This window comes from Heloderma suspectum, chromosome 1 (assembly GCF_057233095.1).
Source record: "Heloderma suspectum isolate Gila_16-S chromosome 1, 16-S_ref, whole genome shotgun sequence".
Lineage (NCBI taxonomy): Eukaryota > Metazoa > Chordata > Lepidosauria > Squamata > Helodermatidae > Heloderma > Heloderma suspectum.
Window position 1 is genome coordinate 206,789,640 of NC_139458.1, and position 27,546 is coordinate 206,817,185.

The following is a 27,546-nucleotide window of genomic DNA, read 5'->3' on the forward strand; positions in this document are numbered from 1 at the left end:
AGTCATGGGAGTCATCCTACCAAGTTTCAGTTACACCTATCAAGACATAATTTCTCTCCAATATTAAGAGTTCAAGTTCTGTTTGTTTCCCATATTCTGGGCATTAGTATATAGACATTGAAGACCATGTGCTTTATAGTCTGGCTTTCTTCCTACATGTGTCTGAAGACTATTATTGGGCGCTATTAGAGCTGTTATCTCCACTGTGGTGCATGAGCCCTTGTCCATTGTTACCCCCAACTTTAGGTCTCCCTCCCCCGTAGGATTCAGTTTAAAGCACTCCCAATGAAGTTCTTCATGCTGTGGCCAAACACATTCTTCCCAGCCCTCGTGAGGTGCAACCCGTCCCTTGCCAATAGTCCATCTTCCAAGTCCCAGAATTCGTGGTCCCAGAATCCAAATCTCTCGCGTCAACACCACCTCCGTAGCCAGTTGTTCACCCAGAGTATTTTTCTTTCCCTTTCTGTCCCTCTTCTAACTACTGGAAGGATGGATGAGAAAACTATCTGGGCCCCAAAGTTCTTGAGTTTCCTGCCCAAAGCTTCAAAGGCTGACCTGACTTCTTCGTAGCTCCGCCTCACCACCTGGCCTGCAGGGCCAGCCCATTCATGAGCCACACTGGGCAATGTGTCGGAGGTGGTGGATTAAGAGGTGTGGTGGAACAAGTGCACCTGTAACTGCCGAGCTCCCGCTGCTGTGCTTCCCAAGCTCTGGCTGCACAATTCAGACGAGTGTGTACCCTTCCCCCAGCCCCTGCTGCTCAGGCTCTCTAGCCTCCAGCTGCTTGGGTGCTCAGCGGCCAGGCTGGCAACCTGCCCAGCCAAGCTATGGAGGAAGTGACTGAAGGGTCACTTCCTCTTCGAACTGAAGTGCAGCAGGTGCTGCACATCACACCAAAGAGAAAGTGAGTGGCAGTGGCTGCCCGGCAAGCACTCCCTGGATTCTGGCATCTGGCTAGGCCTGTAAACAGCTGGAGCAGTAGACCTACCAGCAGTTGCCCACAGACTCCAGCTAGGCCACAAGGGGTGAGGTCTTATATAACCTCCCCCAGGCCTCGCAAGACTTTGCCACGGTCTTGGTGAGGTCTCATGAGACTTGGGACAGTTTCTCTATGGTGTCGGTAGTAAGTAGTGGCTGCTTGGCACCAGCAGGGAAATGTCAGGGTGTCGCTGGCTCTGCCTCAGGTGGCAAAATGGCTTGAACTGGCCCTGTGTATGTGTAAGAACGCAAGTCTTGTGTTTCTGGCATAGACCTGAAAAGCAGCTCTCCTTTAAAAGTCAATCCAGAATTTCTGCATAGATTTCATTTTTGTTTCTTGTAAAGTAATTTAAGTGGTTTACAATTGGTTCCCACCCACCCTTAAGGGTTAAAAACTGTAAGTAGACTCTTTCTTTAATTAGATTCTCCTCTTAGCTCTGTACATTGATTTAGACTTGTGGTTGTTGTTTGTTTGTTTGTTTCCTTTTCTTGTAGACAGCTCAGGAAAGAGGGAGACAAGGAATTAGGTTTAAAGAGAAATTGAATTTGGGATGTGGCCGGTACGTGATGCTAAGGGGTTTCATGTGGCAGGAGGAATTGTATACCGAAAATTGTCTCCATGTTGGGCTTTGCGTCAGCCAAATATCATGGATTGCTGAAGCCTGATATTAACAGAAAAAGGCCACTCAAGACGTTACAAGTATATTTATTCCTAACGTTATCCTCTTGTGGAATAAATATAGTTTCATCCCAGAGGGACCGCTACACTGAAATGTTTTCTCACTGCTGTCAGATTTATGTTCTAAATTCATACAACCTTAAAGCTGATCTACACATTTAGAAAATGTATGTGGAATAGTGCCGCTACAACTGTATCAGTGGAGAATATTGATGAGAATGCATCTCCCTTGGGGGAAAAGGGCTCCTTGGTCATAAGAGGCAAGAAGGACTCCAGCCTAGCTCTCTCCCTAATGCACATGTTTTCTCTATGAAAGAGCACTGATAATAACAAAAAAGAAGAATGGGGAGGATCCTGCAAACCCTGACTTGCATTCTGATGTGGTATAATGCTAGGAGGGCTGTACCATGTACTCAGATTTGGAAGGCCTTAACAAGCCATTAAGCCAAACCCCTGCCATAAAGTCAGACCATCGCCCCACCATCCATCTTGACCAGAACAAGTTACAATTGGAGAGGAGAAGTAGTTGGGTGCCTCAGAAAAAGCCACTCCCAAAAGACCAAATTTCTCCAGGTGACTCTAGTAAGTGGCACCATGCCTCATACTGTAAGGCATCCTTCCCCAACCTGGTGCCCTCCAGATGTTTTGGACTACAACTCCCAGCATTCCTGATCATTGGCCATGCTGGCTGGGGTTGATGGGAGGTGAAGTCCAAAACAACCAGAGGGACACCAAGTGAGGAAGCAGGGAAGGTGACTGTAAGGGAAAGCACAAGATTTTTATGGAAAATCCCTAATTGGCCCCAATAATGGCAAGTGGATAGGCTGTAAGCATGTGTAGTAAAACAGTCCTCAGAATCTTCTCAAGGGAAACTTTACTAGATGTGAGTTTGTGTTCTTTAACATCCTGCCTTTGGGGACTACGTGTTTTAGAGGTTGAGGGCAAACCAATATTAATGGAGAGGGAAGAAACCTTTCCCACCCACATAACTGAAACACACTTTGCCATCTCATCATTTAAATTTCTACGTAGACTAATCATTTTGAGATCAGGTGCCCATTTTGTTGATGTCAATAAAGCTGTAATGTTATTTTATTTATTATAAAATTATTTAAGCTGCTTCTATATCGCTTGGCATTCCAAGATCTCCAAGTGGTTTACATAAAAACCCATAGTTGTTGTTCAGTCGTGTCCAACGCTTCATGACCCCATGGACCATAGCATGCCAGGCCCTCCTGTCCTACGCTCTCTCCTGGAGTGTGCTCAAGGTCATATTCATTGCATCGGTGATGCTATCTAGCCATCTCATCCTTCCGTCCCCTTCTCCTTTTGCCTTCAATCTTTCCCAGCATCAGGGTCTTTTCAAGTGACTTTTCTCTTCGCATTAGGTGGCCAAAATATTTGAGCTTCAGCTTCAGTATCTGTCCTTCCAATGAGCAGTCAGGGTTGATTTCCTTTAGGATGGACTGATTTGACCTCCGTGCAGTCCAGGGGACTTGTAAGAGTCTTCTCCAGCACCACAGTTCGAAAGCATCAATTCTTTGGCGTTCAGCCTTCCTTATAGTCCAGCTCTCACAGCCATACGTTACTACTGGGAAAACTGTAGCTTTGATTATACGAATCTTTGTCGGCAAGGTGATGTCTCTGCTTCTTACTATGCTGTCTAGGTTTGCCATAGCTATCCTTCCAAGGAGCAAGCGTCTTTTAATTTCATGGCTACAGTCACTGTCTGCGGTGATCTTGGAGCCCAAGAAAATAAAATCTATCACTGCTTCCATTTCTTCCCCTTCTCTATGCCAGGAAGTGATGGGGCCAGATGCCGTGATCTTAGTTTTTTTTAATGTTCAGTTCCAAACCAGCTTTTGCACTCTCCCCTTTCACCCTCAACAAGAGGCTCTTGAGATCCTCTTCGCTTTCTGCCATTAGGGTGGTATCGTCGGCGTATGTGAGGTTGTTGATAATTCTCCCGGCAATCTTAATTCCAACCTGTGATTCATCCAACCCGGCATTTCTCATGATGTACTCTGCATATAAATTAAATAAGCAGGGTGACAATATGCAGCCTTGTTGTACTCCTTTCCCAATTTTGAAGCAATCGGTTCTTCCATGTCCGGTTCTTACTGTTGCTTCTTGACCCTTGTACAGGTTTCTCAGGAGATAGGTAAGGTGGTCTGGTACTCCCATCTCTTCAAGAAGTGGCCACAGTTTGTTGTGATCCACACAATCAAAGGCTTTAGCGTACTCAATGAAGCAGAAATAGACGTTTCTCTGGAATTCTCTTGCTTTCTCCATGATCCAGCGAATGTTGGTGTTTGATCTCTAGTTCCTTTGCCTCTTCGAAACACAGCTTGTACTTCCGGTAGTTCTCGGTTCGCATACTGCTGAAGCCTAGCTTGTAGGATTTTGAGCATCACCTTGCGGGCATGTGAAATGAGCGCAATTGTGCGGTAGTTTGAACACTCTTTGGCATTGCCCTTCTTTGGAATTGGAATGTAAACTGACCTTTTCCAGTCTTGTGGCCACTGTTGAGTGTTCCAAATTTGCTGGCATATTGAGTGCAGCACTTTCACAGAATCATCTTTTAGGATTTTAAATAGCTCAGCTGGAATACTGTCATCTCCGCTAGCTTTGTTGTTACTAATGCTTCTTAAGGCCCACTTGACTTCACTCTCAGTACTTCAGTAGATATAATGGTCACCTGAATTAAATTCACCCATGCTTGTCCATTTTAGTTTGCTGATTCCCAAGATGTCGATGTTCAATCTTGCCATCTCATGTTTGACCGCCTCCAGCTTACCTTGATTCATTGATCTTACATGCCAGGTTCCTAAACAATATTGTTCTTTACAGCATCGGACTTTCTTTTCACCACCAGACCCATCCACAGCTGAGTGTCCTTTCGGCTTTGGCCCAGCCGCTTCTCTCTTTCTGGCGCTACTTGGAAATTCCCTCTGCTCCTTCCCAGTAGTATATTGGATACCTTCTGACCTGAGGGGCTCATCTTCCGGCGTCATATTTTTTAGCCTTGTGATATGTTCCATGGGGTTTTCTTGGCAAGAATCCTGAAGTGGGTTGCCATTTCCTTCTCCAGTGGACCACATTTTGTCAGAATTCTCCACCATGACCTGTCCGTCTTGGGTGGCCCTGCACGGCATAGCGTATGACTTCACTGAGTCAGGCAAGCCCTTTCACCACAACAAGGCAGTGATCCATGAAATGGGGGGAAAAAACCCATAGAATACAATATAAAACAATAAATACTTTTAAAAAATTACAACAAAAGAAGTAAAACAGAGCAGTGTCATGATCAATTACAAGTCAGGAAAAGCCTAAGTGAACAAATGGGATTTCAGGAGGTGTCTGAAGCTTGCCAAAGTTTCCACCTCTAGAACCACAGGGGGGAGAGTGTTTCAGAGGGTGGGTACCACTACCCAGAAGGCCTGTAATAATAGTCTGAAGTTATATTCTAGAATAAGGCGCTTTTGCAGGAGGTAGTGTTACCATCGAAATTCTCTTCCACATTGTAGAGTCTCCATGAAGCTGTTATTACACATGTAAGCTGTCATGTGAGGAAATCCCATGTGGTGATAGCGTGGGGCTCTCCATTTGAGATGTCTCATCTATGAGAGATGCAGCTTACATATATTCTGGCAGACACATGGAAGCGTTTTTGGGCAGCAGCCACACTGTCTGTGTACCATGTGAAACAGCTGTAAGGAACAGTTGTTGAAAACAAATGATACGTGACATGTTAAGTTGGAGATACACCATTCTCCAAACCCCAGGTTTTCTACAGGAGAACACAGTTTTATGAGCATCATAAACTGGAGGCAATTTATGTGTGTCATTCAGCTGAATTGGTCAGATGCCGACTTCCTCTCCTGACACCTTAGCCCTGTCTGAATTTGCCTATTTCATTAGCATCAATATAGTTAATAGTGTCCTACCTCTGCCAAAGCAGGTTTTCTTCTTCAAGAGATGTTTGCAAGCATGAGCTAGATGATGGCATATCTTTGCAGGCAAAGCTGTAAGATTTGTCTTCCTAGTACCAATGGAGTCTGTTGAACCACCATGTGCAAGGAAGGTTTTGGAAGCGCTGAGCATGTTGTGCGAAACAATGCTTTGAAGAGCCCTTTCCAAGCCTTATATAACTCTGCTAAGCTTCATCACATTGTTCCCAGCAGGAAGGCTGTTCACAGGATGAAAATAACCATCCTTGTGTTTTGTGGCTCTTCTTGGGAAGCTTAAGTAAGTCATCAATCACAGTTGTGTATATAGAAATATGAAAACAAACTAGACTTCTGCTGCCACTGGTACAAAGAACATTTTTATACAGAAAAGCTCAGGACCCCTTGGCTGTATCTCTGCTGCAATACCAAATCAGTGAAATTATGAAGCATATTTTAAGTGCTGTTCCCAAATAAGGGTACAGTAAACGGTGTTATTTATTTAATTATAGCACTTAGACATCTGCTTGACTCTGAACATATGAATTCAGATCCTGTTGGCTCTTCAATGTGCTTCAGTAAATGGATGAATACCATTATTATAATTTTCATTTATTATAATTTTCAGTTATTAGATTTATAAACTTCTTACCATATTTTAAAACCCCCCATCTCTAAGTGGTTTTTCTTATCTAGTAGCAGCCTTTCCACCTGGCTGGAGCAAAGGGAGAGGTAAGACACCATGGCCCACTCCAGTGGCTGGGCTGGGTGTCCTGGACCAGTGACACCCTTTTCTGTGTGTGGAAGGGCACCCAGGCAAAGGCTGCTGCCACCAGATGGAAATCTTTTTTCCGGCTGCCTCCACCAAACCAGCCTTAAGTCCTTGGATCTCAAGTATCCACTTTTAGGTAATATGAGTGTTGGCTGTTAGATGTGGGGTGGATGTTCCAACAAGGAAAGAGACCACAGTTAGGGATGTCAGAGAATTCCGCCACAGATCTCGGTGAGGCCGAATGCTGGTGCATTCGGCCCCCCGAAATCTGTGGCGGAACGAAGCCCCCCCGCCCCGCGAATGGCACGCGAAATGGGACACCTACCTGCTGCCATTCGCTTCATCACTATAGCTGTGATAGGCTACATAAATACTTAAGTAGCCTATCACGGCTAATGCAGGGACGCCATTTGTGTCCCTGCGGAAGCCGTGATAGGCTGCGTAAGTATTTACGTAGCCTATCATAGCAAAAAAAAGGGAACGCAAATGACGGCAGCTACGGCGGCCACCATTTGCGTTCCCTTTTTTTTTTTTTTGCCGTGATAGCCTACGTAAATATTTACGTAACCTATCACGGCAAAAAAAAAAGGAACGCAAATGGCGGCCACTGTAGCCGCTGCCATTTGCGTTTGCTGTTTTTGTTTTTGCCATGATAGGCTACGTAAATATTTACGTAGCCTATCACGGCAAAATACAGGGATGCAAATGGCGGCGGCTACAGCAAATGGTCGGCGGTTCTGCGGAATCTCCGCAGTGTGGAGCTGGCCGGAGAGAATTTCGGGGGGAGGGACAGAGTGCCTCCCCCCCACCGTGAATGTCACCCTTCGAAAAGGTACGTGACTTTCGTACATCCCTAACCACAGTGCTTCAAACAACAAATTTTAAAGGTTTACTAAAAAAAATGTTAATAGAAAAAAGCTTTTATCTCTGAATGCATACATTTGTACAACACAAAAAATATCACAAGAGTAATAGGGTTATAAAATAACCAGGGATAAACACATCCAGCTAAACGTAATTAGACTGTGTCACTATTTTATCCAAGTCCCTTCCCAGCAATATCTTACTGTTCTGGTTCCAGCATTCTCTTATTCAGTTCCAGCAGCTCTTTTCTTTGTCTAGGACTTTGGGCTTCTTTCTTTCTCTCTGATTTTCTGCATCTGTGGCTCAGGTGTTTATATCTTAAAAATAGCATTTTCCCTCCCCTCTCCAACCAATCAGGAGGGTAGTATCTTGTTTACCCTTGGCCAAAATTCCTATCCCTGAGTCCTTCCTCTGACCTTCAATTGCTTGCTATAAACAGTGCCACTTCTCCTCCTCCTCCTCCTCTGCAGACATTCTGGCACCTGTATCCAAGTAAAACTTTTTGCAAATCTTGTTATCTTACTGACCTTCTGTTGAACCTCCTGCTTACTTCTTTATCTCCCTCTCTTATGCAAACTCTTGGGCTCCTGAGCCAACATCCTTATTCCAATAATCTTTAACTAAACTTTTGACCTTTTGGCTGAAGCTGACCAGTGCGTGTGTGTGTGCGTGCGTGTGTGCGCGCACGCATGCGCATATGCACACATGCACACACATGATTTAACCCCATAATATCCAAAAAGCAAACTATATACAGAAATTGAAAGACTTCTGTTCCTTCGCATTGGGACTAAGTGTCATTTGGCTCTTTCTCTTCCTGCAGCTATCTCCATCAGCTGCCATAGCACCTGGTCATGAAACATTTATGTAATTATGATGAATTAGTGCTTGAATGTCCTTGACTTCCTGTTCCTTTCCTATCTCTGTTCACTGTTGTACTTGTCTATTAGGTTGCAAGCCTGTGGTCAGAAATCGTGGTGTTTTTCTTGATCTTTGTGCAGTGTCTATAAAAAGTTTATTTATTTATTACATTTCTATACCGCCCAATAGCCGAAGCTCTCTTGGCGATTCACAACAGTAAAAACCATAAAATGCAACACAAAATACAATATAAAAGTTTAAAACTACAGTATAAAATAAAAATAATAACCAGACAGAACCTAGCAGCAGTGCAAAGATTTAACATACAGTACCAGATTTAAAACAGAAACTGAAAAATTAAAATTCCTGGGAAAATAAAAAGGTCTTCACCTGGCACTGAAAAGAGCACAATGTAGAGCACAACTTAAGACACTTTATAATAAATGACAAGAATATTAATGCTGGAACATGGCTGCTTTACACATGATGCTTTACACAGGTTTACAGAGGTACAGCAGAAAAATGTATGCTGACAGATCAGTGGAAAAGAGCGGGTCACATACATGCTTTGGGGAAGGGCTATGGCTCATTGGTAGAGCACAAGATTTACCTGCGAAAGATCCTGTCAGGGTGGACACTGAGCCCATAGAATCCCAGAGTAGTTCTGATTCTGGGGAAGAGCAGTCGCTCCTGGGAGAGGAGCACGCTCCTCTTTCCCAGGGCCCACAGCTGACGGAGATTCCTCCCACCAGCATTCCTAGATTAGAAAGCAGTCCAGAGAGTGACCGAGCACAGATAGCAGACTTGGTGGATGCGCGACGCAGACGCAGAGAGCGGCGCCAGATGGAGGGCGTGGAAAGGAGGCGTAGTGCCCGGTTGGTGCGCAAACAAAGGCTGCGCCCAGAGGATCCAAGAGAAAAGGGGAGGGACTCTCCCTAGTCCTTAAGTTCAGGGGTCTGCCAGTAATTCCCTTTCAAACGGGGACCAACTGTTTCAACTTAGGGCATAGGTACTCTGCTGCTCAGATCTAGTTGCTACCTGTAGAGTTGTTAAGTTGTAAAAGAAGAATAAAGCTTTGAAAGGAATCCCTTTGTCTGTGTCTGGACTTGGCTACTGGATTAGACTGAGAGAGGCCTCCAAGGAGCCCTTGACAGATCCTAGGTTCTGTTTCTAGCATCTCCAACTAGGGCTGGGGCGGGGGGGGGGGAACCCTGTCTGAAACCCTGCTGCCAGTCAGTGTAGACAATACTAATAAGCTAGACAGACCAATGGTCTGACTAAATATAAGGCATTTCCTGTATTTCCTCCTTGGGAGGAGACTAGGAAGGCAAAATGCTTCATTTAGGCCAAATATGATGGTTTGATCTTCTGTGTCTCTGGGATGGCCTTCCCCAACGTGGTGTCCTCCAGATATGTTGGACTACAACTCTCATCATCCTCTAGCTGGCTAGGGTATTCTGGGAGCTGTAGTCCCAATACACCAACACACTCTTTCGCCAGAAAAATAAATTTAAAACATCATGGAAGCATCCTCAGTCGAAGCACTGGCATCTTTTAGACTATGTAATTGTCCATGCTAGAGATGGTTGTGATGTACTCCTCACTAGAACCATGACAAGAGCTGGCGACTGCTGGACAGACCACCAATTAATTTGTTCTACGATGGCCATTAAGATTGTCCCTCAACGTAGGCTCCAAGGAAGAAAACTAAGACGTAAAATCAACACCCAAGCCCTTCAAGATCCTATTAAGTGAGCCTGCTTTCAAACAACTCTCAAGGAACATCTATCTATGGAAACCCCTGAAAATGTCGAGGAACACTGGAATAAACTGAAAACCTCCATTATCGCAGCCTGTGAGCAAACTATTGGATACCAAACTAAGAAACATCAGGATTGGTTTGATGAGAATGATAGGGAGATTTAACGTATTATTGATAAGAAAAGGAAAGCCTTCCAAATATGGCAAAAGACAACAACTGTGCTGTTAAGAAAAATATCCATGCCAGTGCAAAGGCTGAGGTCCAAAGAAGAACTAGAGAACTTAAGAACACCTGATGGATAAAGAAAGCTCAGGAAATCCAGCATCTTGCAGATGTCCATGATGCACAGGGCTTTTTTAATGCCACAAAGGCCATCTACGGACCAACAAATCATGGTACAAACTCCTTATGTTCAATAGATGGTGCCAAACTTCTAAAGGACAAAGAGTCTATTGCACTGCGTTGGAAAGAGCATTATCACAACCTCCTTAACCGTAACTCTATTGTGGCTGATGCAGGTCCAAGAAAAATGCAGGGAGCAAAACCAGCCTTTGTACATAGTGTTTATTGATCTGACTAAGGCCTTCGACACTGTAAACCGAACTGCTCTCTGGACCATCCTCCTGAAAACTGGATGTCCTAATAAATTTGTGAACACCTTGCGGCTCCTCCATGACGACATGACGGCAACAATTTTGGATAACAATGGTTCTCAAAGTGATCCATTTAAAGTGGGATCAGGTGTTAAACAGGGATGCGTCATTGCTCCAACCTTATTCGTTATCTTTATCGCTATGATTCTACACGTTGTTGAAGGGAAACTTCCCACTGGTGTAGAAATCATATATCGAACAGATGGAAAACTTTTTAATCTCAGTAGGCTGAAGGCAAAAAGTAAGGTAATTACAACCTCTGTCATAGAACTTCAATATGCTGATGATAACGTAATCTGTGCACATTCAGAGGAAGATCTCCAAACTATCCTAAACATCTTTGCAGAAGCATATGAAAAGCTCAGCCTCTCACTTAACATCAAAAAACCCCAAATGCTTTACCAGCAAGCACAAACCAATCCCTCTATAGCGCCATCAATCCAGCTTAACGGTGTGATGCTGGAAAATGTTGATCGCTTTTCTTATCTTGGCAGCCATCTCTCCACAAAAGCTGACATCAACGCTGAAATTCAGCATCGCCTGAGCTCTGCGAGTGTAGCATTCTCCCGAATGAAGCGTAGAGTGTTTGAGGACTGGGACATTCGCAGGGAGACTAAAATGCTTGTTTACAAAGCCATTGTACTACCGACCTTGCTGTACGCCTGTGAAACATGGACCATCTATAAACACCACTTCCAATTTCTCGAAAGATTCCATCAATGCTGCCTCCGAAAAATTCTGCAAATTACTTGGGAAGAGAGATGGACTAATGTCAGTGAACTGGAAGAAGCAAAGATCACCAGCGTTGAAACAATGATTCTCCAACATCAACTTCGCTGGACCGGCCATGTAGTTCGAACGCCTGATCATCGTCTCCCAAAGCAGCTACTTTATTCCCAACTTATGAATGGAAAACGGAATATTGGTGGACAGCAAAAGAGATTTAAAGATGTTCTCAAAGCTAATGTAAGAAAATGTAACATAAGAACTGAGAACTGGGAAGCTCTAACCCATGAGCATTCCAACTGGAAGTCAGCCTATATTAAAGGCACTATGGACTTTGAAGAAGCACAAGTACAGGGCGAAAAGGAGAAACGAGCTCAACGGAAGGCATGTCACGCAAACCCTCACCGTTATCGCCTTCCACTTGGAAACCTATGTCCTCACTGTGGGAGGCTGTGTCGATCCAGAATCGGCCTTTACAGCCACCTGCAGACCCACTGTTAAGACTCTACTCTTGGAAGACAATCTTACTCGGTCACGAGTGATCGCCATGAGTCCCAATACATCTGGAGGATACCAGGTTGGGGAAGGCTGTTCCAGGACACCTCAACTTACCTTCAAACCTTTGTTTGCATTAGCCTTTGTCTTGTTCATTAGACTGTGTTTACACTGAACAGGTGCTCCATGACACTGGGATCTGAATACATTGCTCAAGGCCTAACTGGTAGTTGTTTCAGGTGGGTAACTAGCCTGCCGTTCAGGAATGAATTGTTCCATGGTAAGTTGCTCTGTAGCACCTGGTTATGCAAACCAAGTAGCTAATGTGCTGAGAGATTCTTTACCTTAAACACCTTCCGCTCTTGTTAGAACTTGAAGGAGGGTTGGGAAGGTAATTTTTATTTGAGAGCGGTTATAGCATAGTGGCTAAACTTTGAGATGTAAAACCCCCAGTTCCGATTTCAACTTGGCCACAAATTTGTGCCTCATCCACGTATTATACTTGCCTTGGCTCAAGTGCAGCCATCCATTTGCTGCCTCTGCAGCATACTGCAGAGGGAAAATTTCACTGGCCTGTCTTACAGGGCTGTAATAAAGATTACTGAGATAATGTATGGGTAGCATTTTGAACAGCGGGTGTGTTCTCCATTAGTGTTAAGTATTTATATAAAAATGCTCAGACTAACTTGTCATCCCAAATACTTTCAGTGCAAGAAATGTTTGGAAAAGGTAATTTTAACAGCTTGCCCTTGCGACCTGGGAACAGACGTCTGCCCCGCAGCACCCCACCAGATGCTAAGCTAAACTGAGTATGTGATGGGATGGAGGGCTGTGGGCCTTCTCCCTTCACATACTTGAACAAATCCCTGACTTTGGAGGTGAGTTGTTCAGTGGCAGCCATTGATGGAACAGTTTGAAGAATGCAAACTTTGTTTGCTAATTATACCACAAAGGAGTTTCCTAATCTTGCTTGTGGAATGGTGAGGAAGAAGCAGACATAGGACTTGGGTTTAAATTGGGCCACAACTTTATTAATTGATATTTAATTACATTCAGCTTCAGATGAAGGAGAACATCTCTCTCTCTCTCTCTCTCTCTCTCTCTCTCTCTCTCTCTCTCTCTGTTTGACTTCACCTGAGGAACTGGACTTGTGATCCAGCCACAATGATCCTTCATGTACCTGGGCTCAAGAATGAGGTGTCTTGACTATGGTGAAGCCTTAGGTCTAGCCATATGAGTAGGTGAATATCAGGTCCCATCTCCAGCAGCCATCCAGCACTGCGGGGGGGGGGGGTGTTCCCCTATCCTTGCCATCCCATATGGCAGCTGACCACAGGAGCGGCCCTAGCTCCCGGGCGATCCTGTTGTCCCTGAGCTAAAAGCATTAGAATGGGCTTGGAACTCCCAACTTACGGGCCTTTCTTCCTCCTCCCTTTTCTTTCCCCCATGTCAAGCTGTGATGGTTACCAGTGTAACTTTAACTAGAGGGCCCTCCAATATGCAAAGCATGCATTCTACCACAGACGTACAGCCCTTCCATGGAATGCAATAAGATAATTAATAGCAGATATTCCACTTCTTACAGTTAAATTCTCACTCATTATGTTCCTGTCCTTCCTGTTTCCTTGTTAGTGTTTAGTGTTCTAATCTGTTGCAAAATGTAAAACTGCACATTTCTGCATGGGCTGCCAAAATTGCTTCCTTTATAAATGAAATGTTTATGCGGGGAGCCCATAAACAATCAAGTGGAAATGTTAGAATTAAACTCTCCATGCTTCCACCCATTCTCTCCTTGCAGCGTCACCTCATCCATTTGTCCATATTAAGTTTGACTTTGAGAAAAGCACTGAAGAGCTGGTGATGAATAGATAAGCTGCAAAAGGGGATGCTGACATTTTTATTGCAATGTCAGGACACTGGATTTATGTTTTCCCATCAGTGCTAGGCTGCCATTGTGTTAGAAGTTTAATTTATGTTAAACATTTCTTGTCACTCTGCACAAAACCCAAACAGAGACTTGTAGCGAGGCCTTTACGGCAAGTGCTTAGGTGTGACTGGTTTCTCAAGTTCTTCACACAATGGTGCAGTACAGGGCCCCAAAACCCAAGGGGCCCCCAAATGATGCCCCAGAGAGCAGCAGGGTGAGGGTAGCGGCAAAAAGGCCTGGCATCAGGCCTTGGGTCAGCAAGGGCCTGCTGGGGTCCACCGGAGCTGACTCTGCCCACCACCAGCATCCTTTCTCCTTTATTTTTTAATTAAAAAAAAGAACATTTTAAAGCCAGGGGGTGGCTGGCCATGCGTGTGCCTGGTTATAGTTGCTCATTTTATTATTTTTACTATAAAATGTATTCTCGTTTGCTGCAATAAGGCTGGCAATTATTCCCAAGCCAATGTGCTTAGCATCAGCGCAGCAGAAGCTGCTTCCATTTTATTCCTGTAGTCACGATGGTGCTACGCTTTAAGTGAATTTAAAATCTGAACCTGACAATTCTCAGGGTATTCTTTTTTTCTTTTCTCAAACCCCTTATATGTTTTTGCTGTAATATTAGCAGGAATGTAGAAGCAGTTGTAAAGCCTGGATTGGTAGTTGGGGTTGACTTTCTTCCATCTCCTCCTTTGGCTGGCTCAGTCCTGCTGGTCATATGGCAGAAACAGGAGTAGTAGCAGGGTTGGCTTGGTGACTGGGCTGGCTCATGCCAGCCAGGTGTCCAGTCTTTGCTTGCTAGGAGAATTAGCACCCCTCTGTTTGCCAAGCCTGTTGCCAGCCAGCCCACTTACGTGTCAGTCTGATCCCACTACCCGCCTGCCCATCTGAGTGGCCCTCAAGCCTGGCACAGGGAAGAGGATGAGAGGTGCCAGGCGAGGGAGTATTGTGCAGATCAGCTGAACGGCTAGAAACAGCCAGATCAGGATGTGTATGTGTGTGTCTGAATTTCCTGTCTGCATGTTCCTGTCTGCATGTTTATGCGACAGAAGGTATTTGTGTGTGTTTGCTCTAAAATATATGGAGTTCCTCAGCTTTCTGCTTTGTCCCAATGCTTTTCAGCATTGACATGGAGGACAGATGGCTCAAGAAAGTGAGCTAAGGCCCAGACTATAGGCCAAGTCAAACATATATCATGAAAGAATTAAACTACCTATTCCATGCGCATGGCCAGCTTGGCTGGTGAAGCTGAGGCGTCTCAATACATGAATAAGGAGGAGGGTTTTAGATTTGTTAGGATGGTTCCCAGCTCTGTCGGTTTTCCTGTAGAGTTCAGTTTAAAAGCTGTTCCGCCACCTTTTTTACTTTAAGCACCAGAAGTCTGATTCTGTTCTGGTTCAAGTGGAGCCTGTCCCTTTTGTACAGGCCTGGCTTGGCTTGTACTGAAATGTTCTCCAGGGGATTCACTGATTGTTCTTGGGATTGGCTTCAACTTCATTCTGCCCCATCTATAAAATGTGTTAATGTCTTCTGAAATGATGTATATTAATAGCAAACACAATTATCTAAATACTGGCCCATGTAGCAAAAATGGCACCATCTGTGCACAACAGAGAGATATCAGCATGCTGAGGGAACCCAAGGTTTGCAGGAGTACAAAAATATTTAGGTAAAAAATGCTGTGCTTGCCCGCGCAATAACCGAGTAAGGACTAAGTATGCTCAGTGTGTACAGAATCCTGGCTGACTGTTGTGGGGTGGGGTGAAAAATTGGAAGAATGGGGGGGAATGGAATGGGAGTATACTGAACAGGAGCACTTTGCACTGCAGTGTTTTCTTGCGGGACCCACTTGTTTTTTCTAGGTTTGTGGTTTTTCCTTAACTATATGCCAGGGGTTGTCAATGCAGTGTCTGCAGCAGCACCTGCCAAGACCCCTGATGGTGCTTGTCAGACCCCTTTCTCCTCCCCACCCCAGCTTTTGCTGCTGTCACTTCTTCCTACCACAGGAGGACTTCCTGCTTCCTCAGTGGTGGGAGAAGCTTTGTCGTTGGAAGCTGCAGAAGTTGGGGTGGCAGTGGTGGTGGTGGGATTTTGGAGGAAGAGGAGGCTGTGAAGTGGCAGCGGCAGGGGCAAAGACATTTGGAGGAGGAGGCCGCAGAAGTAGCAGTGGCTGCATGGGTGTTGGAAGCAGGGGGAAGACATTCGGAGGAGGACAAAGCTGTGGAAACAGCAGTGGGGGGGGGCAGAGGAAATTTGGAGGAGGAGGAGCAAGAAAAGTGGGAATCCAATCAAGGAGGGCAAGAAAGTAGGAATCGAAATGGGGGTGCATGGGCAAGAAAAGAAAGAATTCCTAAAAATAAATGGCCGTGGGCCCAAGTGGCATGGGACAAATGGGCCTGTGGGCCTGAAAAAAATTGACAAATGTGCCTGTGAGCCCGGAAAGGTTGCCTTCCCTTACTGTATGCTGTAAATGTGTTACTTGACCTGAGTATATGGCTTGGCCCACTTTCTTGAGCTATATGTTCTGTTGGGACTTTTTAATTAGATTATCCATATTCTCTGATTCTCTGTCATCTGCTTTGCCCTGTGATCCATGTGGGTCTGGTCTGATTTGTGGATGGTATGCTTGGCAGCTCTGGATTTGTAAGAAAATGATATACCTGAGGCAAACAGATGGCTTTTGTGCTGGGCTCTGCCCCTTGGCCAGGCTTCTTCCAGTATCATAATTTTTCATTTAAAGACTTGGAATTTCTACTTGTTGCACTGTGCCCTGTTTCAACCATGACACAATTCCTCCATTGCCACAACCCTACAGATAGTCTCCAAATGCATACTTGGATATCAGGACATCATGCACTGATAAGTATGCTTGAATATTCGTGAGAGTTTACATACATCTTTGAATGTGTGCCAACCTAGTCCCAGCCCCTCCCCCTGTTTTATTTGTATTGTGTAAAAGAGAAAATCTAATTAAAATATTAATAAAAAAGCAGCAACAACTGCGCTACCCCTTCCTACTTCCTTTTGATGTTATGATATCCTCTAATTTCCACTCCATCCAATTCAGTTTTGCCTCCTAAGCACTGAAGAGATATTCTTTGCTGTCATGTTTTCAGCATTATCTCTGCAGACACAGGGACTAGAAGCTTGATATGAAATGAGATCACAAAATCTTAAAAAAATATATATATTTGTATTAACAAATAGAAAAACAAATTACAACCAAAACTGAAATACAACATTACACAATCACGCTCTTGATTGTTGGAATTTTGAGCGTTCTAAGAAGGTTTTGCTGGCTGGCTGGACCGTGTGCTTTAGGTACAGCAAATTGCTCACTCTGGCCATATTTTGTTGTTGTACCAGGAGAAGGGTATACAGTATTCTGGAGGTAACGGGGTGGGTGGGAATGCTAAAACCCTCTGAGTCATAGGTGGGCTTTAACCTCCCGCCTTACTTGGGAAAATTCTGTGATGTTTAATCCCAGTGCTATTAACCTTTCTGTTTCCCAATAGACAGTGTACTCCCTCTCTGTTCCTGATGGTTCATAAATTACTGATGATGGATGAGAATTCAGACTCTCTCCCACGTGGCTGTGCATAACACTTGACACTTAATGCACCTAGCAATTAGCATTGGTAATACAGCGTATGGCATCTTTTCTGCATGGGGCTGAGTTCTTCCTGCTGCTACCAAGCGCACCCTCCCCCCACCTCCGGATGGCTCCCTGATTTACACTGGGATTAAAGAGCAAAAGAGCTGCCACATTTGTGATGCTAATCTTCAGTGAATGGTTAAATACAGTAGGTGTTCCTGTCACAATACATAACCACTGTCATAACAATCCTGTCTGATATTTGCAAAGTAGTGTGCTGAAGCAGGAGGTGATTTTGGAATAGGGAATACAAATGTCACCTTGATGACTGGGTTGTGCTAACCAGGGTCCTCCCTCTTCTGGTTCTAATTATAAATTAGCAGGAGGTGGTACCCCTGGATGAGCATGGTACTGGACCATAACATGGTTTGTTTAGCGTAGGCCTTAAGAGGCATGGATTATCCACTCATTTTGGTATTTTCATATAAAAAACAATATTTTCATCATCTTTATCAGGCAGCAAAATATGTGTCATCATTTTCAGTTCAAGATGCAGTCGTTTTGGATGGTTTTAAAAAGTTATTATTCTGGCCAGTATTCCAGGGTGTTCAACACAACTATTTCTTTCCCATTCATCATTGTCTTGAAATGCCGTTTGATTGATCACTGTACACTTGACGTGACTGTTGCCACTGGTAATTATTTCTGAAACTTCAAGGCAAGCAAGAGCTCGTGCTTCCCACACAATCAGGAACTTCAGTGAATTCTGGTTTAAGCTGAATTGGCAATCTCTGTAACAAAAGGTCTACACCAGTTTGAATCAGCCTGCATTTTTGAATACCTGATTCTTAGCATATCATTATGTCACTTGAACAAAGATAAAATCCAAGTGTGTGTGCGTGTACGTGTGTGTGCATGTGTGTGTGTGTTGATATATAGCACCTGCTTGTAATTTCTTCTTTGTATATCAGTTGGGTGCAACAATAAAAATAGCAAACCTGAAGGTGAATTTGCTTGAGCGGTGCAGTTAAGTGGAATAATACACCCATTAGAAATGTGGGAGCCATCAACATTCTTTTCATGTTATTAACAGCATGGGTATTCAGATGGTAATCCTGTACCATTAATTCAGCAGGGGTGTGAAAAGAATATATTCATATCCTTGTCAGACATTTTGAAGCCCGATAAATGCAATGGATAGTTCTCATTCATACAATATGAGAATACAAATGGATAATTCCTAATTTGGGAGGTCTCTTAAAGTATGAAAGTATCTGGAATAAGAATGGGTGGTTTTCCTCCTTTAATTTGGGGCTGGTTCACACATGCATGTTCATGGCGTGATGACTGTAACACAGGTCAAGTGATAATGCATATGTCTGAGCTGTCGCAGACCAAACTTTGGAGAAACAACGTTCATATTTGTTTCAAATATAGTGCTTTCAGATAGAGTTCTTACGCATATTTGATGGAAAGTAATCAAGGGTTGGGATGAAAAATCAACTGGGGTATGTTGGGAAAAGAAGCTGTGCTGGGTGGTGGGGGATGAGGGGGTGGGGAGAGATACTAATCCAGTTCTAGCCAGCAGAGGTTGAAGGATAGGTTGGTCTGGAGCAGACTGTTTGTACTTTGAATATAATCACTTTAAATCTGAACTCAGCTTCTATGTTAATCAAACTAAGCAAAGCAAAATATAATGCGTTACAAATATACGTGAATCAGTCCTACCTATGGAAAGATGTGGGCTTTTTATTCTGTTCTTTCAAAAGGATAATTTATTGAAACCAGAACTGAGAAAGGGATTTAGTTAAAAACACCCAACACAACCATCCTGATCACAAGTCTACAATGATTACAGGTATGTGGCAATGCTAGCAAGGATAGGAACGAAGGAAGAAATGAGCACCCAGCATTATATTTAACAATACTGCAGTCCTAATGTTGGGGCTGAGTCCTATGTCAAATCATTTTTTGTGAGGCATGTGGGATTGAGCCCCAGGGTCAGCTCCAGGCTTGAGGGGTCACCCTGATCCTCTCCACTTCTTGCTTAAGTTTGCCACGTTTTGACTAGGGTGGCACTGTGGTGGTTGCACTGTGAAGCAAAGCACCAGCTCAGGCTGCAGCCGCCTGCCATCTTCATTTCCCCAGAATACCTCTGGGCCACACTCTCTCAGATCCTAGAGGCATTCTGGGGAAAAGAAGATGGCAGGCGGCTGCAGCCTCAGCCAGTGCTTCACTTTGCAGAGTGCCTGCTGCCCTAGTAAAGAAGTTTTTTAAAAGAAAAGTAAAAGGCATATCAGTGACTGGTGTCAGCCTGACCATGCAGGGTGCCTGAAAAGCCCATGGAGCGTGTCCTGTGATATATGTGCATTTGTGTGAATGTGGAATAGAAGGCAGAAGAGAGCCACTTCTTAAAGCAAATGTATGTTCTGGCCAATGTATTAGAGCTTTTTGCATTAGAGAAATGTGAATATGCAAAAACCATTTTGATATCATATGCAGAAATGTCTTCATGTTGGGTCGTAGGATGAGACATGAGGGATGATGTTTTTGGTATCTTTCCCCCACTCAGTACCAGATCTTCCCCAGTGGAACCTAGAATTGGGCTCTTCAGTCTTGGATTTGTGTTGATGATGCTGATGCTTTTTTGTGTTGTCAGGTTTTTCTTTTTTTACAAGTTGGTGTTATTAACATTTTTTTAAACAGATAAGTGTGTCTGAAGCCCATGGTCCAGCACACTATTTGGCAACACTTAGAAAGAACAATACTGCTTTTATTAAAACAAGGGAAGACTCAAAAATGGAGAAGGACAATGGCCTTGGGATAAGATAGTAGGAAACTGGGGATTCCTCCCCCCCCCACACACTAAAATTGTTGGCAGGGATGCAAACACACACCCCAATGTCTAGATGTTCACAGTTGCGGTTGCTGCTAGTCGCCCTTGGCACAAGTTTAATGGAATAAGAAGAGAGGAAATGCCCTTGACAAAATGGCAGCGATCAAGAACACTTTGAAGTCACAATGCTGTGACTGTGCTTTTCAGATATACCAATATTCATCTGTAGCCTCATTCGTGCAACAGTTGTTTTGTGATTTGGTTTTGGATTTGGTTGTGCTTAGTGATGCAGCTGAATTTTGTAATTAGTTGGCTCACTGGTTGAACCTCTGCCTGTTCGCAGTGCTCACCTTTTCAACACGCAAATATCAATGAGCAAATTTGTTTTACAAATCAGAATGAGCTTCTGAGGATGCAGCTGTATCTAAACAGCACTATTTTCGCACATGCACTGAGTTGGTTGGATGAACCATTTTCTCGCATACATTTTCTCACATTGCAGTAAACTGTGATGATGTCACTTTACCCCACAGACAGTCAAATTCAAAGAAACAGCCAGGCACATGTATCCACACCCCTTTTCTCTTTATCGTTCTCACACAGGCTTGGTTTCCTGTTCAGGTAGCCAGACTCGGCACACTCTCTCTCTCTTACTCTTGTTGGATCGGATTTGGGTTGTTGCTGTTCGTAGAGTACTTAATTTTGTTTGGTAAGTAAACATGACACATGACATACTATGTGCTTCCAAACTACAACTCCCAATATGTACTTTGATATTGCACATGCACAAAAGCTCATTTACACAGAACAAGAATTCATTTTAAGGGAGAACTCTCATCTGAGCATACATGGGTGAGTTTGTTATTATCCAAGGAAATAATGAATTCACCCTGGGTAAGTTTGGCCATCACTAGTTGTGATATTATGAATGGCGATCCGGATAGAATAATGATGTGCAAAACATCTTTTACAGAACTATAGTCATTAAGTGCAACATCTCACATTATTACAAATAATGTGTAGTTGTTCTTTTAGGGATCGATGGTCAGAGCCTGGCTACTTTGTGATCCCATTTTTAGGTCCCTCTGCTTTGGGGGGTTAATATGGATGCATGGGCAAAATGTCACATAGTCACTGTTAGGGATGGTAGAGAAATCTGTCCGGTGGTGAAATTTCCCTAGCTTTCAGCAGCTCAGTTCCCCAGAAACCAGCTCACTTACCCATGAGCTGGCCCAGCTTGGTCTGAATTGACTCAGGACAGCTTGTGGATTTTCAGGTTTGTTTGTTTGTATCTTAAATTGCCATTTATGCAGATTGTGGCCACAATGTGCATAATTTCCACAGATTTCAGCTGTAATTTGTGCAATTTGCATCTGCATTTTGTGCAAAATTAAGCATATCATGACTGCAATTTGCACAAATTACACAAATTATTACCGAGGTTTGTGCAAATCTCAATTGGCGCAAATGGCTATTTAAGGAAAAAAACTCCCAAGGAAGTTCCCGGATTTTGGGGGAAAGCCTATGGCTTGGCTTGCAAATGCAAGCCAAGCCAGGGGCTTTGGGGAAATCCGGCGAGCCCAAAAGGGGCCAGATTTCCTCATGAGGGCCATCCCTAGTCACTGTTAATTAAGAAAAAAAGTCATGAAAAATATACCTCCTATTCTGGGAAGAACACGTACATGAAAAAAGTGAAAATTGGTAGAGAAAGGGTGTTGATCCTCTTTCAGCCCGAGGGTCAAATTCCATTCCAGGGAAGCCCTTGGGAGCTGCATGCCAGTGGTGGGTGGGGCTGAAGGGAAGAGGGGGCTGGGCCAAAGGCAAAAGAGGTGGGACTAAAATACCAAAAACACCAGGATATTTTAGCCAAAATGGCTTTCTGCCATTAACTAAGCCTTAGGAGAGGCATTTCAGCCTTTTAGAAGGGGGCGGGGACTGCACAAAAGCTGGGAAACCAGCAAATGATTGGTTGTCAGAAGAAAGGGGTGGGGCCAGGGGGAGGGGTGTGGCCATCTGGGGGAAACTTGGAGGGCCAGATTTGGTGGCCCCTGGGCCTGAGGTTCTGTATCAGTGCAGTACGGGGACTGTAAGAGGTGAAACTGAAACAGCCATACAAAGCAATGAAATGGGATTAGTGCAGATCTTTAATTTCCCTCAAAAGAGGGTACTTGGCTGAGGTGTGTTTTTATCTTTAGTGATGAAACTGCATTGTGGTAACTGTAGCAAGCAACACAGTTGTTGTTGTTGTTGTTATTTGAGTCTGCGATCCTATACACACTTACCTGGGAGTAAACCACATTAAACACACTGGAGCTTAGTATTGAGTAAACATGCATAGGAAGAAAAAAATGCCTAGAGACAAGAAATTCATCAGGCGACTGCAGGTTTATTATATGCTTATGTGCCTTACAGCCCAATTCTAAGCATATTTATCTGGAAGGAAAGCCAATTTGATTTCAGTGGGACTTGCTTCCAAGCAAGTGTGCTTAGGATAACGTTTTATGCTGGATTTATGTTATGCTCCTGACGACAATTACTGTGTGAATCTAATTTATTTCTTAAGACTCCAAGGACATTTTTCAGTGAAAGGTTTCCCCCCACCCCTGGCCCTTTGTTAGTGTATTGCTTGAAGTCTACCCTAAACAAGCTGGGTTTTTCTCAGTAACTGCAAGGTGTTAACGATAGCAGTTATTTGCTTTGAAATGTTAATGCAGACCGCATAGCCTGATAAAGGTTGCACTGTGTGGGAACAGAAGGCAGATAAGCTGGCATCCTTGGGTGCCTGTTAAAAAGGCATCTGTGAGAAGGGCAACAGTGTGCCTTGGTTCAATTCTTGTCCTTGAAGATGTACAACTCTTTTGCCTCCTACTGTTTTTATCTCTGTCTGCAGGTGTAGCGTGAGAGAAATGAAATGTGGATTGATAATGTTAATTCAGTTGCATGTGTTTGAGAAGGCCTGGCTGGCAACATTGTTTCAGGCTGTGTATATTTACCAGCACCTGTTTTTTGAGGGGGGGGGGCAGCATTTGTTGATTGAGAGTATGTGCTATAAGCTAGATGTCTCTGATTCAAATTGCAGTTCAGCGAGTTGTTGTACACAAGCCACCGTCTCTCATCCTCCCCGCTCCCCTTTTCTAATATAGGGAGAATGATTCATAACTACCTGAAAAAAGACTCAACATGGCTTCCGCAAAGGTGTGTCCTTTCTCACAAAGCTTTTAGAGTTCTTTGAGAATGTCAGAAAACGTGTGGACAGGGATGATCCAATAGACATTGTTTAGTTGGACTTCCAAGAGTCAATGTCTCTCACCAAAGACCCCTGAGCAAACTTAGCAGCCATGGGATAAAAGGAGAGGCCCTCTTATGGATCAGTAGTGGGGTGAAGAACAGAATGCAGAGAGTATGAAGAAATGGTCAGTTCTCACAATGGAGGGATGTAAACAGTGGGGTCCCACAAGGATCAGTATTGGGACCAGTGCTTTTTAGCTTGTTCATAAATCTGGAGGGCCACAACTTTTTCATCCCTGCTATATATAAATATTAAACCTGGAAGCCAAAGAACTGTAGCTGCTTCTGTGCACATACTAGGACAGAACTAGGCAACCTTTTTGGGCCATGGGCACATTTAGCAATTTGAGAAACTATCCTGGGCGCCACCACAAAGTGGCTGCTATGGGAGGTGTGGCAAAGGACAAGAAACCTGTCCAAAAGTCTAAGGCAGAGGTGAGGTCTGTGCCACAACATAGTAAACAACAACAGCAACACAAACATATTTCACAGCAATCCCAGCTGCTGGTAAGAAATTATGTTAATTAAATGTGTGGGAGAAATAGGGCACATTGGTGGGCACTGAGAAAGGTGTCAAAGGGTGCATTGGTGCCCTTCGGGTCCATGTTGTGTACGCCTGTGCTAGGACTTTTCAGACTGCTCCTCCCCACATCCCTCAGCACACCTTGAAAAGCTGGTCATGAGGATCAGGGAATGCTGTAGTGTATCACTCAGTGGTAGAGCCATATGCATTGCTGGCAAAAACTACCAGGCAAAAAAATGCTGGGGAGCTGCTGCCAATCAGTGTAGTCAGTGCTGTGTTAGAGGCCCAGTGGTCTGACGATACAAGGTAGCTTCCTATGTTCCTATCTGACACTGATGCAGTTTGGGGCTGCATCTGGAAGGAAAATTCTGCAAAGCACATGGAGCAGTGCTACATTTGGGGGTAGGGATCTTTGGATCCTGGTGTAATTATATTTACCGCCAAAGTTCTAAGAAAAATGATTGGGGATTTCTCTGTAGACCACTCTCTTTCAGGGGTCATGCCCACTTGAAATTTTCAAGGCATCATTATAACCTTCCCCAACCTGGTGCTCTCCAGATGTATTGGACTTCAGCTCCCATCAGACCCATTCACCATGGCCAATGATCAGGAATGCTGGAAGTTGTAATCCAAAATATCTGGAGGGTTCCAGGTTGGGGAAGGCTCGGTTAGGCGATTGCTGTGCACCGTTTCTCACATTCTGTCCTTCTATAGCAGAATATAATATACATCCATATAAATACATACATTTATACAGTATATACATAAATCTAAGTGTCACTGCATTTGAAATGCTGTATACAGTTCTGGCTGACCCACTGCAAATTCAGTTCCAGATCCATCTATCACACATGCCACCAAAATAGTATCCTCTTAAAAGCTGACTAATTAACGTTATCCTATTGTGGCTTTTTTGCTAGCAATAAAATAAGATTCCCAAACCCCACCCTATTGTGTCCCAAAACTGGAGAAGGGGTTTGGGGAGGACCTGAACAGTTTCAAAAGCCAGGTTGGCCCAGAAATAAGCTGAGCTACTCCCTTTTGGGATGGTGGTTGAGAAGTAGTCCAGCTTATTTCCAAGCCAAACTGATGTGAGTTGCGATGGGGGACTTGTCCATCTCTAGTGAAGGGAACAGCAGCAAGGCCATTTTTAAGAGGCTGCAGTTCCACAGTATATCAAGTTCACGTCGTCAGCCTATTGTAGGAGCAACACACTGGCCTTTCTTCAAGTATGGTGGGACAGGGTGCAATTGCATGTGTGCGTTTTGGCAATATGATGTATGTGTTAAAATGCGTAGCAAATATTTTTAAAGCCATTATGTGCTTTTGCTGCCTCTCCCATTTTGTAAAAACCGTGTAATTTGACCTGAGATACCAGCTGTTCAGTATACACAGAGCTGATCTAGCATGATTACTGAATACCTTGCAGTACATCAGGAATGCCCTAAACGAAGCGAAGGGCTTTTGTGATGCCAAGATAACATGTTCCATTCATAACTTTGCGGGGGGCATAGTTTTGGTACCAAGAAGCATGGATCATTTGTGACTAGATTTTTATCACCTGAATTAAGTAGCCCACATTTAGACTACAGCTGTACTAGTGGTCCAGCAGGGAAAGTTGGGACTGGAATTTTTGAATCAACCCAGCCTCAGACTCCTGGCCCCCTCTTTGGGTTCCCTATCCCCTACCTCCCCCACCTTGAAAAATTCCTTTTCTTGACAACTGCACTCTATTGATACCACCACCTCTGAACAACTCCTGTCTTGACGTCTGTTCTTAGCTCTGAAAGATCCTGTTATGTTTTGAGCATATAACCCCTATTTGAACATTATCTGAGCATACAATCCATGGGATCAGGGTGGCATTACAATGGCGGGCTTTGTTTTCCAATGGATGCTTATTCATTGTACTGTCTGAGAAGGCCCCTGCATGTACAGCTGCACTATGTGCAAGGTGCTCTTCACGTGTTTGGGAACGCTGCTTCTCTAGGGCTCGCACATATGCAGAGATGAGCCCTCTGTGCATATAGTTGCACACACCAGGGTCTTTTCAGGCAGCACAATTAATGTGCAAGAGTTGGAGGGCAGCCCTCCCATGTTCATTGTACATAGAGATAATGTAGGAAAGGAGCTCTAGCTGTCACCTTGATACAGGATGGAACATGCATGGAGCATAATGGCACACCCAGGAGCCTCTAGATGTATTTTGGGATGCATAACAAAGTCAGTGCATAACAAAGTCAAACTGAACCCAGTCCAGTTCTGGGTGCCACATTTTAAGAAGGACATTGACAAGCTGGAGCTTGTCCAGAGAAGGGCAACCAAGATGGTGAGGGGTCTGAAACCAACAGTCGAAAGAGCTGGGCATGTTTAGCCTGAGGAAGAGAAGGTGAAGGGGAGATATGATGTCTGCCTTCAAATACTGGAAGGGCTGCCATGTGGAAGATAGAGCAGATTTGCTCTTTGATGGTGCAGAGGCCAAGGCTAGGACCAATGAGTGGAGATTGCAGGGAAGCCAATTTTGGGCTAAATGTTAAAAGAAACCTCCTAATGTTAGGAGCTGAAACAAACTGCCTCAAGAGGTGATGGGCTCTCCTTTCCTTGGAGGCATTTAAGCAGAGGCTGGACGGCTATCTGTCAGGAATGCTGTAGGTGCATCCTGCATTGCAGTTCCTACATTGAGCAGGGGGTGGACTAGATGACCTCTAAGATACTTCCCAACTTTCTAATTTAATGAAGGGTGCCCTGGATTAATGTCACTGCTGCACCTGCCAGTGCTGCATCAGCTCCTTCACCCAACCTCCTTCCTTCCTATTCATGGTGGTGCTGGTGGTGAGGGGGGCAAAGTAAAAGTCCTGCTTGTCACAGCAGGTGGGGCACGAAGCCTGTCCTTCCCTTGTAGGGCCTTGGGAAGGCATTTGCCCCTCCAAAGCCCTACCAAAATGCCATCTGTACATCCCACCCAAAATGTTATCATTGTTCAGAACCATCAACAGTACAGTGTTCCTTTGAAAAGGTGTTTTCCATGGATTTACGATCATGTGGCATGATCCTAGTCATTAACTCTTATTGGCCCAATAGTACATAAATCTCCGAGGAGGGAGCAGAGCAAAAAATCAAAGGCTCTCATCCTTTGTTAATGGGGCTTGCTCGATTTAAATGCAAAGCTGTAAACAGGTTTTGCTTCACTGGGATGAAAAAATACGTTAGACTGCAGAGGGTTTCTTTTAAAGCCATATGTTCTCTCCTCACCATCCCTTATCCAAGGCCTGTAGTTGATCCTTAGAGGAATGTGATAGCTAATGCATAGGATTCACCTCAGTGCTTCTTAATTTCATATCTGACAAAGGGATTCAAAACATTCAAATGGTATAACAGCTAATGAAGCTGGTAAAAGGTAATAGGGATTTTTCATTTTCTTGTAGTCCCTGGCTCTGCATTTGCTGTATAATGCACATGTTTGTTTGTTTGTTTAAAAAGCCATCTTGAATGATTTGTTGAGGTAGCAAAGTCAATTTCTGATGTTGGAGGGTAGAAACATAGCATCTGTTTTGCCCTGAGGTTTGTTTCTCTCTAGTAATTATTCCAGAATAACTTCACAACTTTCTCTGGAGTGAAACAATAACTTTGCATTAAATGTTTC

At 44.1% G+C, this 27,546-nt stretch overlaps 1 protein-coding gene across 5 annotated transcripts in view; it reads left to right on the forward strand.

The window, feature by feature from the left end:
- Positions 1-27,546, forward strand: part of PLCL1 (phospholipase C like 1 (inactive)) — a 355,656-nt gene that overhangs the window by 85,842 nt on the left and 242,268 nt on the right. Inside the window, exon 1 of one of the 5 annotated variants that reach the window (XM_084816938.1) lies at positions 20,696-20,801. The exons of the other annotated variants lie outside the window; for them this stretch is intronic. The gene's annotated coding sequence lies outside the window, so the exon portion shown is untranslated. Of the gene's footprint in view, positions 1-20,695; positions 20,802-27,546 lie in introns of those variants that run through there. 5 annotated transcript variants of the gene reach the window in all.